The 6,111-nt window shown below is 39.7% G+C and overlaps 1 long non-coding RNA gene across 1 annotated transcript; it reads right to left on the reverse strand.

Moving 5' to 3' along the window:
* Positions 1 to 345: 345 nt before the first annotated feature.
* Positions 346 to 1,359, reverse strand: LOC121973172. Its single transcript, XR_006109406.1, has 3 exons — positions 929 to 1,359; positions 731 to 784; positions 346 to 399 (listed from the first exon to the last, which is right to left on the reverse strand). It is a non-coding gene; the product is annotated as an uncharacterized LOC121973172 (long non-coding RNA).
* Between the last annotated feature and the right edge of the window lie 4,752 nt (positions 1,360 to 6,111).

Consider the following 6,111-nt stretch of genomic DNA (forward strand, 5'->3'; position numbering starts at 1 on the left):
TATCGCACAGCATGCAATCATGCAAATGGTGCATGGCACTAACCACAAGATATCCTGACCTAATCCATATATATATATAAGTGCATCATAGGTCAACGAATCAAATCAAATCAAAGGTACACAAGGTATAAAACCTAGGTCCTGAACATGGTAAAGTATGGTATATCACTACCCCTATAAACATGTATCAACAGGTAAGGAATACATGAGATGCAAAACAAACAATCAATCAATCATGTAACAATTATCGGGTAGTGATTAACCGGAACAAATAGGAAACATAATTAATGCAACTTGTTATATTCACTACTATGTATATCAAATGACAAAAGTCAAAAGTACCCGCCTCCAATAAGAAATGTCCAATCCGACGTCGAGATACCGTCTCGAATCAGAGCCCTGTGTAAACAAAAATGCATTTACTTTTATTTAGCTAGAATACAAACAAATAGCTAAATAAATCATAAATAGAAATTTAGGGATAAACCCTAAACCATTTCCCTCAACCTTTCTAACGGTTAATTAGGGTTAATTACCTTAACCCCAAACAACCCTTTTGATAAAAATCCAAAACCTAAATCCATATAACCTAATTATTCTACACAACCTAATGATGAATAAATTATCAATAGGTATCAAGATCATACCTAAACATGGATTAATCCAATATATTCCTAATCCAATACATGAATCTAACTCATCAACATGTAACAATTACTCTACTTCTTACCTTGATTCAAACCTCTGCTCTTGATCCAACCCACTAGTGATGCTGGTTTGAGTGCTGCCGGTAAGAAGATCACAGATCAAACATAATTTGTTAACATCCTACTACTAAAACAACCTACAAATCAAACCAACAGAACAGGAAACTGATCCGAGATCAATCAAGATCCTCAAATCCCTAACCTTCTCATCACTGCCTTACCTTAACCGTGACCTAATTCCACCACAACGAAAGATTGCTCAAGAACAGAGGAGAGGCGGCACAGTGAGGAGCAGCACTGCTCCGGGCGACGCCGGCTACTAGCAAGGGCACGGTGATGATCGGCACAAGAGGAAAAATTGGCAGGCAACAGTAGGGCAGAGGGACGGCGTTGCTGGAGATTGGGGCAGAGACTTGAGCCGAGTCCTCGGCGGCGGCGCTGTGGTGGCGGGAGAGGATGCTAGGGCGCAGCCTCGGCAGGAGGAAGCTCGGCTAGGGCACGGGGTGGCCGGCGGTGGCGCCGGCTCTGTGCAGTAGCGCTTGGCGTCACGGCGGCAGTGAGGAGGGGGCGTCGGCGATTAGGGCAAGGAGTCGGCGACAGAGAAGAAGGGGCGCGCGAACAGTTTCGTGGAGAAGAAACAGATTCGGGAAGAAGAAATAGAGGAAACGATGAAAAGAAAATAAAGAAAAGGCAAAATAAATAAAGAAAAGGAATTAAGAAATTAAACTTTTCCTCACTTAAATGGGGTAGCCTAAACAGGCTTTTCCGGACCCCGTTTTTATCCCCGTCAACTCCTCCGTACGAGCTCCGAAAAATTCCAGAAAAATTTTCAAAAATTCCGAAAAATTCTCTTATTAATATTGGCCTATTTTCTGGTATTTTACAAAAACAACCTTGGGGTTCCAACAATTGTGTCTTTCGCTTGATTTCCTGTGTTCCTAAATCCCTTCACACTTAGACACAAGACATCAAATATGCAGAGCCTAACTTAACTTGGTTGATCACATCAAAGCCAACCCAGGATACTTATAGCATGTACATAAAGGTTAGTGGGAGTGTGGTCGTATTCCTAGTATTATATATTGACGACATATTGCTTATAGGAAATGATGTATGTATTCTACAGTAAGTTAAATTTTAGTTATCTAAAATATTTTCCATGAAAGATATGGGAGAAACAATTTATATCCTTGGGATTAAGAAATCTAGAGATAGATCGAGAAGGTTACTTGGGTTTTCACAGTCTACATACAAAGATAAAGTACTAGAATGGTTTAGCATGGAAAAATCCAAGAGAGGTTTTCTTTCCATGAGACATGGAATTCATCTTTCAAAATCTATGTTTTAGTACATAAGATGAGAATACGCATGAGTCAAATCTATTATATATCTGCTATAGGATCGATCATGTATGCTATATTATATACTAGGCCTGATATATCGTACGTTCTAAATATCACGAGCCAAAATCAGTCTGATCTAGGTATGGATTATTAGGTGGTTGTCAAGGTAATTCTTAAGTACTTAAGAATAACTAATGATTTATTCTTGGTATATAGAGGAGGTGATATGGTTATACGAGGGTATATTGATGCCAGTTTCCAAACAGAGAATGATGACTTCAAGTCCCAATCTTGATACATATTACCTTAAATGGAGGTACAATTAGTTGGAAAAGTTCTAAATAGGAAACTGTTGTTGATTCTACCACTGAGGTGGAATACATTGCAACTTCTAAAGTAGCAAAGGAAGTGGTTTGAATCAAGATGTTCATCATTAAACTTGGAGTGGTTCCTAGCATTGCTGAAGCATTATTATTTACTATGACAACAATGGACTAGTGCTTATGCCAAGGAACCCAGGTCTTATCAATGATCTAAATATATGCTTCGCCACTATCACTTGATCAGGGAGATCATAAGTAGGAGAGAAATATAAATTGAGAAAAATCCCACTGAAAGGAACCTAGTAGATCCTTTAACAAAACCTCTACTACAAAATAAGTTGAGAGGCACGTTGAGTCTTCTAGTATTGGATACCAAAATTGTCACACCTCAGAGGAGTCCCTACCCGACAAATGGACAACATCTCCCCTGTAATTGTAACAAATGATACATGTATACAATGCCATAAGGCTACTCATAAGCTATAATCAACATCTCACATGACTGGAACATACACAACCATGCAGTTATATACACAACCCACTCAGCTATGACAAAATGATCACAATCATGTAGTTGTATAATAAATAGCTCATATGACTGTACTAAAAACATAATGAAAAATGAAAGAAAAGCCCATAAACTAAAAATGACAGACTGCTAGCCGGCTAAGCCTTACACAACAAGGTAAATACATGACACCACATAGCAAAAATCCAAAACAGAGTCGAATTATACAATGCCAAGTTCATAAATTTGTAGAGAAAGTAAAGTAAGTCGCAAAATCCAAAACCATCCTTGGATGTGACATGGGATCGGTAGACAAAATACTCCAAATGACTCCACAATCATCTACCTACTACCTGAGGAAAAAAACAATGCGATGGTGAGTGCGGGTCATTCAGTGGGTAATAGATAAGATAGTGCATGGTCTATATAAAATATGGAGATCAATATATACAGTCTCAGTAGGGAACAAAGAATATGATCATATACGACATAAATAATGCTCATAACCATAACTGACATAATAAATACATATACCCAATCTGAAACTGACAAATACGACACAAAAATCAGTAAACTCACCGGGGATCAACAACAGACCTACTCGTAACACCTAACCAATATAACTGACAGCATATATATGTATAATAAATGACATGTATGAAGCATGACAACCATATGCAACAATCATAGCTCAAACAAGTGCAACATATCACAATCACATGTAGTTAGTAACTACAAGATATGTATATAGGTATATCACCACAGATGCACCGCACATCATATGAAAATGTGCATGCATGCCACATGGTCACCCTCGCCACCTCTCAAGACACAACCCCTTTATGGCCGAGAGGAATGGGTCAGTGACAACTGTACTACCCTCTAGATACCTTAATAGAGTGGTCGAGGTAGATAGTTCGCTAAGTAGCTATCTAGCCACATAGCATCAGGGTCCCTAACTACTCACATCTCTAGCCCCCTGACTATTGTACCCTCCAGACCCACTACTCATGAGTGGCCGAGGTGGACAGAGTATGACGCTGAGCGGTAAAGTGAGGACAACAGGACGAGCAGCAACTACTCCAGCTACCACTACCCATGAGTAGCCGAGTGTACGGCGCTAAATATGATTGATGACTCTCTCACACCACAAGGGAGACAATGGTTGTCAGCATACAGTGTAATAATGAACATGATGTAAATAATCATGATACCAACACTATCATCATCAATGCAGCATCTCAATCATCTCAAGTACATCGAGTACATGAACCATCTATCACATAAATCTATAGACATGGATAGACCCAATAGGTGTCTACTTACCTCATCCAAGGAACCAAACAACACCTAACATTTGTTGGATCGTAAATTCGATAGAGGGAGGGTGAAAATCGATTAAAAAAACTCTCGAGTAAGCAGTGGAATAATAAATGCGAAAAGAATGACACAAGTAGTTTTACTTGATTCAGAGCATGTGTCGACTCCTACTCCAAGGCCCGCACGCAAGGTGCTTTCGATGGGCAATCCACTAGCAATTCGAAATAATTGTTTATAATTTAAGGTATACTAGAATGCTAATAGAAAAAGACAATACTGAAAAAAGGAAAGAAAAAAGAGCAATGCGTTGTCAGAGTGTCTTCGCAGCGTTGTAGGAGCACAAGAGAGCGAATCGTGAGTTGTTGTGTTGACTCCAGCCTTTACCCTCCTTATATAGGAGGTTCAGGGCGCCTGGAACCTCCAAGGTGCCCTGAACATGACGTAGCCGAGCCAACCAGGGCGCTCCACGTGGTGAAATGACGTTGCGGATACAATTTCACCTCCGGGCGCCCGGATCCCTCCCGGGCGCTCGGACCACTCTTCTCTCAAATATCATTCTCCTGCAAGAAAGAGTTAGTCTGAGACAAAATGTAAATAATATTATCCTGCAAAACAAAGTGTTAGCACAGTTCAAAATTAACAAATAGAGTATTAGCTAGATTCCGTCTTCTCAAGACCAGAATCTAGTCACGATCTTGACTTAGAGATCTGAAATGGGTCTAAGCTAGATCAACGCCTAATGTTCCCTTCCCGGAAATGCGTCCTGTCACGCTCCAGAGGAGTCCCTACCGAAAAATTTTGACAACATCTCCCCTGTACCGGTGACAATCTGAAGCATAAATACAAACAAAATACATCAGCCACATGCGGCTATAATATATACACAACCACGCAGTTTATATTCAGCCCACTCGGCTGGAACATAATAAAACACAACCACACAGTTATATATATACAATGAACAGCCCACTCGGCTGCATTAAAAACCAACACAGTGGAAAAACGATAACGGAAAGCCCAACACAACACAAATTAATACACTGCTAGCCTGCTAGGCTTTATACAACAACCACAACAACAAATACAACAACACACCAAATACAGCAAATACCAAATACAAATAAAACATATACAAAACCCCAAAATGGTCTTCGGATGTGACGTAGGACCTGGCAGACAGGATACTCTGAGTGACACCAACTATCTACAAGCTACCTGAAAATATAAATATATACATATAGTGGTGAGTATAGGTAACTTAGTGGGTATAGACAAGATAGTACATAGTTCTTAAACAAACATATAGATCACAAGTATACAGTCTTAGTAGGGAATAAAGAACATGATCATACTATCATAATCAATGCACCTAAACATATCTGACATAATAATCTGACATATAAATTGTATAAACCACAACTAACATAATGACAGATACATACCCAATCTGGAATCGACACATGGTACAATGATCAGTAAACTCATCGGATCTGCAACAAACCCACTCATGACACCTGTGCAATATAAATACAACTGCATATACATGTAAAATAAATTACATGTATGCAGCATGACAACCATATGCAACAAACATATCTCAAACAAGTGCAATAATCACAATCACATGCATCTAGTATCTACTATGCATATATGCAAATATATCTCCAAAGATGCATCATGCATCATATGCAAAAATACGTATGCATGCTCCATGGTCACCCCCGCCACCTCTCTAGACACCACGAACCTGTATGGCCGAGAGGCTTGGCTCTGTAATAAATCGTACTAGACTCCAGTACATGCACCACTATAGGCGGCCAAAGTGGACGGTCAACTAAGTAGTTATCTAACTACATAGCTAAGGGTCCCTGACCACTCACATCTCTAGCCCTCTGACTACTGTACCCTCA

Source organism: Zingiber officinale, chromosome 4A, assembly GCF_018446385.1.
Source record: "Zingiber officinale cultivar Zhangliang chromosome 4A, Zo_v1.1, whole genome shotgun sequence".
Taxonomy (NCBI): domain Eukaryota; kingdom Viridiplantae; phylum Streptophyta; class Magnoliopsida; order Zingiberales; family Zingiberaceae; genus Zingiber; species Zingiber officinale.